The 5,826-nt window shown below is 44.0% G+C and overlaps 1 protein-coding gene across 24 annotated transcripts in view; it reads left to right on the top strand.

Moving 5' to 3' along the window:
* Positions 1–5,826, top strand: part of celf2 (cugbp, Elav-like family member 2) — a 235,233-nt gene that overhangs the window by 67,336 nt on the left and 162,071 nt on the right. The gene's annotated exons all lie outside the window — the stretch shown is intronic.

The following is a 5,826-nucleotide window of genomic DNA, read 5'->3' on the forward strand; positions in this document are numbered from 1 at the left end:
AAAATTTGTGAATGCCACCTAGCTGCTGACTCCCAGCCTCACTAAAAAACGATGGTTCATCTACATGAGAGTAAAAAAAGAAAAAAGAGAAAAAAAGAAGTAACATGGCAGCACTGCAGGTCTCGTAAAACATTGCCAAGGAATTCACCCACTTTCCTAAAAAAGTGTCTCAAAAAGATTTCACAGTAGATATCAAAGGTGAAGCCAGTTTTAGATTTATCAGCTGATTGGAACTCCTGCACTTACCTACTCGTGTCTCATCGGCTGCCCGACCTTCTCAGGGGTTTGATTGACTTTCATCATCTGATAAAGGTGTGTTGTTTGGACCTGATTAAGGTCTGACAGACCAAAACTTTGTGATTTAATAAATATTTCAACAGTGGGCAAGACTGTGTGGGAGTTCCAGTCATGTGTTCTTAAAAAAGTACATTTCCTGACGTGCTAGTCGCTTATTCTGGTGTTCGATTATGTCCAATTATGTCTTTGTCGGTAAAAAGCTATAAAATTGATGATGATTCAGAGCTCACAAAGTTCTGACAGCTACTCTAATTCTTAATTGCCTGCAGCTCAATGCTTCCTGGTTCAAAATCCTTAGGAAATAACACTTGAACTTTTTATTCTTTCTTTGCAGTTTTCGTACCAATCCAGTGGGTCAGGTTGGACTCTTGGTGGGGTCATTCTGGCCCACGGGCCATATCTTTGACACTCCTGGTGCACCGAAAACTATGTCGCCCACAGTTGCAGAGCATGACTCTTACTAGGGAACTAAAGTGAGGTCATTTAGACCTCTACCTCAAATTGCACCAGTACTACCCTCCAAAATTGGAGCCAAATAGTTAATATTTCAATTCAGAGCCAGTGTGCTTTAACACACTATAACCTTACCAACTGTTTTATAAATTGAAGTAAAGAGGACTCATGTCAGAGGAAACTTGCAGAAATAATCAGCACATCTTCCCCTGAGAGTTTGCTTATGTGAGCTAATATTAGTCCTCTTTTGCTCCACCCCTCCTATTCCTCCTTCTTTCTTTCCTCTTGGAGCACTGGCAGTAAAACCAAGCAGCCCTTCTCATTCACCCCACACAGTGTGCCTATCTAATGGTGTGGAGGATATTACGCTTCTATTAGAGCTATGACCGTTGGTTTAGAGTCACTGCCTCTCACTCCCATTTTCCCAGATGGGTCAGGGCAATGGGCGTTAAAACGGCCTCTGTTCCCTCCTCCCCCTTCCTCCCCTCCAGCCTTCTTGAATCTGCTAAACCAGCCGTCGAAGCCTCTGTGAAGGGAGCGCACCTCGTCTCCGCGCTACAACGATTTAATCTGCCGAGCACCTTTTCAATCAAAGAGTGTCAGGCAGGGCCGCTCTCGACACGACTCTAATACAATGCATGGACACACACGTACAGGAAGTGAGGGCGAGCGAGGGCGACTACTCCTGCGCGCACGTGCATCACATGCCCAGGCGCAGATCAATACTCGCAATCATACAGGTGACAATAGGCGCAGGTTTATCGCCCCTGATTCACACCCTGCTATCATCACCTTCTCAAAATCGCACAATCAAGGGAGGGGAGGGTGAAGGCAGAGGGTGCATATGTGAAAGAGGAAGGAGGGAACAGAGCACGGGAGCTTGCAGGTACATGAAATGTGTGAATATGTGCGTGAAATGAATTGAAATGGGTGTGAAAGTGCATCTATTTGCAGGCGGATGCATATGCACATCCCTTTGTATGCCTGTGTGTGTGTGTGTGTGTGTGTGTTTGCATGCGCATGAGTGAATTTCCGCTGTGTGCGTGTGCGGCAGATGCGTTATATTCCTCCTTTCTTTTTTTGGAGTGTGTGCGTGTACATCTGTGTGAGTGTGTTTGAGGTGTGTATGTGTGACGGTTGTTATCAGAATGACACCATCCCACTCCCTCTCTCCTGCAGCCCCAGAGGATCAGTGGAGCTGCACCAGTTTCAAATGAAAATAAATGAGAGGCAGTGACCGCTACTGCCTGGGTCCCGCTTTAATGAGGAAAAGGAGCAGAGAGGGAGGGAGGAGAAGGAGAGGACAGAGGTGGTGGAGGAGGGACGAGAGGATGGGGAGAAGGCAAGGGGAGAAATTGGAAAGTGAGGGTGAGATTGGCCCGAGTTGGCAACGACGGGACCGAGAGAGAGAGAGAGAAAGAGAGACGAATGGAAAAGAGAGGAGGGGGTGGTGATGAATGGAGGGCCTCTGTCTGTCACTGATGCGATGGCCAATTACAGTTGGAGCACGCTCCGATGCACTGCAGGTGGAGCGGACACTGTTTTGAGTGGCCAGAGAATATCCCTCCATCCTCCATTTGCATTGAGAGGAGAAATCACTGCACAGTGTACAACTTAGAGCAGCTTTGGGGGGTTTACTTTGTGATTCAATAGAACATTACACCTTTTTGGGTCTGGGCTGAACTATACAGGGATATTTTTTTTACCACGCATCTTCAAGGATTATACGCTCCCTTGAGGTATATTTTTCTTTTACTTCCCAAGCTTATTAAACCCTTAAAAGAGTAATGAAGCACTGCTTTTTCAGCTTGGGGCTCGTACCAAAGTTGTGTAGTGACATGGTAGTGTGGCCGACACGTCTGGAAGTACAGCCGACACATTTTAATGCACAGAGTACCACTTTAGTGTCTTTTTTAACATGCAACATGGTCCAGTGGGGTTCAAAAGAAGGCCCACAACATCTGAAAGAGACAATGTAAGGCCGTACACATGGTGCTCTGCTTTTATTCTCACTGTTGTGGGAAGTTTGCATGGTAACACGTGGTTTATTATTATAAAAGGGAGTATTTTTCACCCAGACAATGACAGAAAAAGAGAAGCCAAAAAAGGAAAGCGAAATTAAAAGTGAAAAGTGAAGTGAAAGTGTAAAAATCCCAGACGTCAGGTAGAGACATGTATACAACCCACCACCGTACAAAGATTTATTCTTCTGAATCTAGTAAAATCGCATTATGAAGCAGTCGAGCGACTGAGTTTCAACTCAGTTTTATTTATATAACACAGCAAGACTTGTTTCAGCTGCTTTATATCATAAGGAACCCACACTATCACACGATATGATAATAATCAGCACACATTCATACATATACATACATAAAGCTTCAGTAAAACTATAGAAATATATAACAGGATCCTATTGTTTAGGATATTAACCTCATCCGGATCCTCTAACATTGTCCTTATGGAAAATCAGAATGAAGAGGGTGTTCTCAAAATAGGTTAAAGGTTAAAATTATTATAACTGTGGAAGATTCTAGATAAAAATTAATGGCATGTAATAGTGGCATGTAAACACAACAGTAGTCAAAAGAGTGGAGAGAGGAAGGAATGCTCGCTGCATCATGGGAAGTCCCCCAGCAGCCTGAGCCTATAGCAGAAACTACAGGGTCGTTCAGGGTCACCTGATCCTTAGTGATCCTAAAAAATATAGACATACGCTTCCTGTATTCCTACATGACACTAGCATTTCCTAGCAGTATCCTTTATACACTGGTTTTCGCAGGATTTTTAAATTAAGTCTAAAGGTTGTGTTACATTGTTCAAAGAGCTGCTCGAAACCACATAAAGCTTTAGGTTGGAGCTGTAACTTAACCAAATTTCAGAGCTTTTTACTGCCATAGAAACTCAGGTGTAGCATAACTTGATACAGGCCTTTAAAATATCACAGAATTAACCCAAAAAGAGCCATGGGGCTTATTGAGAGTTTGCAGATATGAGGTCAGCAGCGATGCATTTCTACTTCAGCGCGGCTGAGCGTTGTCCATGCCTGTCTAGCAGAGACTATTAAAACTAGCAGACAGCAGCACAGTATAGCCGGGAGGCCTCTTCTGGGGCAGAGGACATCAAGTGTGTGTGTGTGTGTGTGTGTGTGTGTGTGTGTGTGTGTGTGTGTGTGTGTGTGTGTGTGCAGAGAGAGAGATACAAACAGACCCACACATGTCATGTCGAGACCACCGGTGCAGACATTAGTGTGTGAGGGTCAGTGAGCAGGTCAGGAGGTATTTGCTCGACAGTGTTGGACTTGATCACGATGTCCTGTAATGCGGAATTTATGTGTGTATTCTACGTGTACATGTGACTCTAGAGGTCAGAAGCACGTGATGTGATTTTTCCACTTTGAACAACTTAAAAATTGCACTCATCCTTCTCTGCCAAACTAGAACAGACAGTCACTAAACTCTTTACAGTAAATACTTTGGCTCACATGTCTGTCTTGGATCATTGCCCAATTATTCATTTTGCACTTTAGATCTTGCCGATACTTCTTCTAATTTAGACTTTTCCCTCAGTCTCAAAAGAAATCGAGATCTCACGACATGTATACATCCATTACTAAGGGCTGTCGCCACCCATTTTGGTTACCTAGGTGACATTACAGAAAAACATTTAACATAAGGTCCTGGCTGAGGGTAAAATAATTAGTTATGAATAATTAATGAAATTGTTGCTGTGGTGCCAGATGTGTAAATGTGCATAGCTCAGAGGAAAGACTCCAACAAATAGCCACAAGCAACAAACTTCAGCTCCTGTTAACATCTTGTCAAACCCAGATTTCACTGGTGTGGTTCTCCAGCAGCTTGAGTATGTAAACTGTGTCTCTTTGCTGTTTGGAGGTAGCGTCTGGATTTACAGCTAATATACTATCAACATCAAAGTGCTGATCATTGTTCCCCTTTCCGGCTCACAATGTTATCAGTATAAGTCGTTTTAGTGTGGTTCTTATTATACTAATGTTTGCCAGGAACATCAGTAATCTTGTTACATGAATCTTATAAGAGTAATCTAATGAAGTGAGGGGTTGGGAAAAGCTTAAAAAGCCTGGTTGAGGAATTTACACTACTGTCTCATCCCAGGGCGCAGCGTTCCTCTCTTCTGTCAGACATCAATAGAATAAGTACAAGCTGATTCTTTCGGTGTTTGTACCTTGGCAAACCTGCAGGTTGGAGGTCAAAAGGTTGACCTCGTCACGCGTTCCATTAAGAACTTTGTTCTTCTATTTTCTACAGCTTATCGGGGTCTGTGTGACGGGTGGAGCAGTCTAAGCAGAGATGTTCATACCTCCCACTCCTCGACCACCTCTTCCAACTTCTCTGGTGGGACACTGAGGCATTTCTAAGCCTGCTGATAATCTCTCAAGCATGTCCTGGTTTTGTCCCGGGACTTCCTCTCACTTGGATACCTAGGCGGTGTCCAAGAAGAAGCATAGTCAGATGTTCTGACTTTTTACCTTTAGGCACTAATATCTACTTGGGTAGATGTAGGAAATAATGCTTACGTAGTGTTTATAAACCCTTCCTAGTTCTATCAGAGCTTTCATCCTGTTTCCTTTCCACTGTCGCCAAGTGCCTGCTCATAGGGATCGTCTAATTCTTGAGGTGTTCCCTGTATTACCTGAGGTGACTGTTGTTGTGATTTGGCAATGTTAATAAAATTGAAGTAAACTGCATTGAATTAATGCCAGCGGGTCTTTTGCAGATTGGCGTGTTTGAAGAATTGGCCTGTTTCACTATTGCCCCATCATAACACCAACGCCAAAGTCCACCGTGTATAAATCTGACATGGTAAAAAAATGGTAAATGGCCTGTATTTATATAGCGCTTTACTAGTCCCTAAAGACCCCAAAGCGCTTTACATATCCAGTCATCCACCCATTCACGCACACATTCACACACTGGTGATGGCAAGCTACATTGTAGCCACAGCCACCCTGGGGCGCACTCACAGAGGCGAGGCTGCCGAACACTGGCGCCACCGGGTCCTCTGACCACCACCAGTAGGCAACGGGTGAAGTGTCTT

Source organism: Simochromis diagramma, unplaced genomic scaffold, assembly GCF_900408965.1.
Source record: "Simochromis diagramma unplaced genomic scaffold, fSimDia1.1 OVJJ01000816.1, whole genome shotgun sequence".
NCBI lineage: Eukaryota > Metazoa > Chordata > Actinopteri > Cichliformes > Cichlidae > Simochromis > Simochromis diagramma.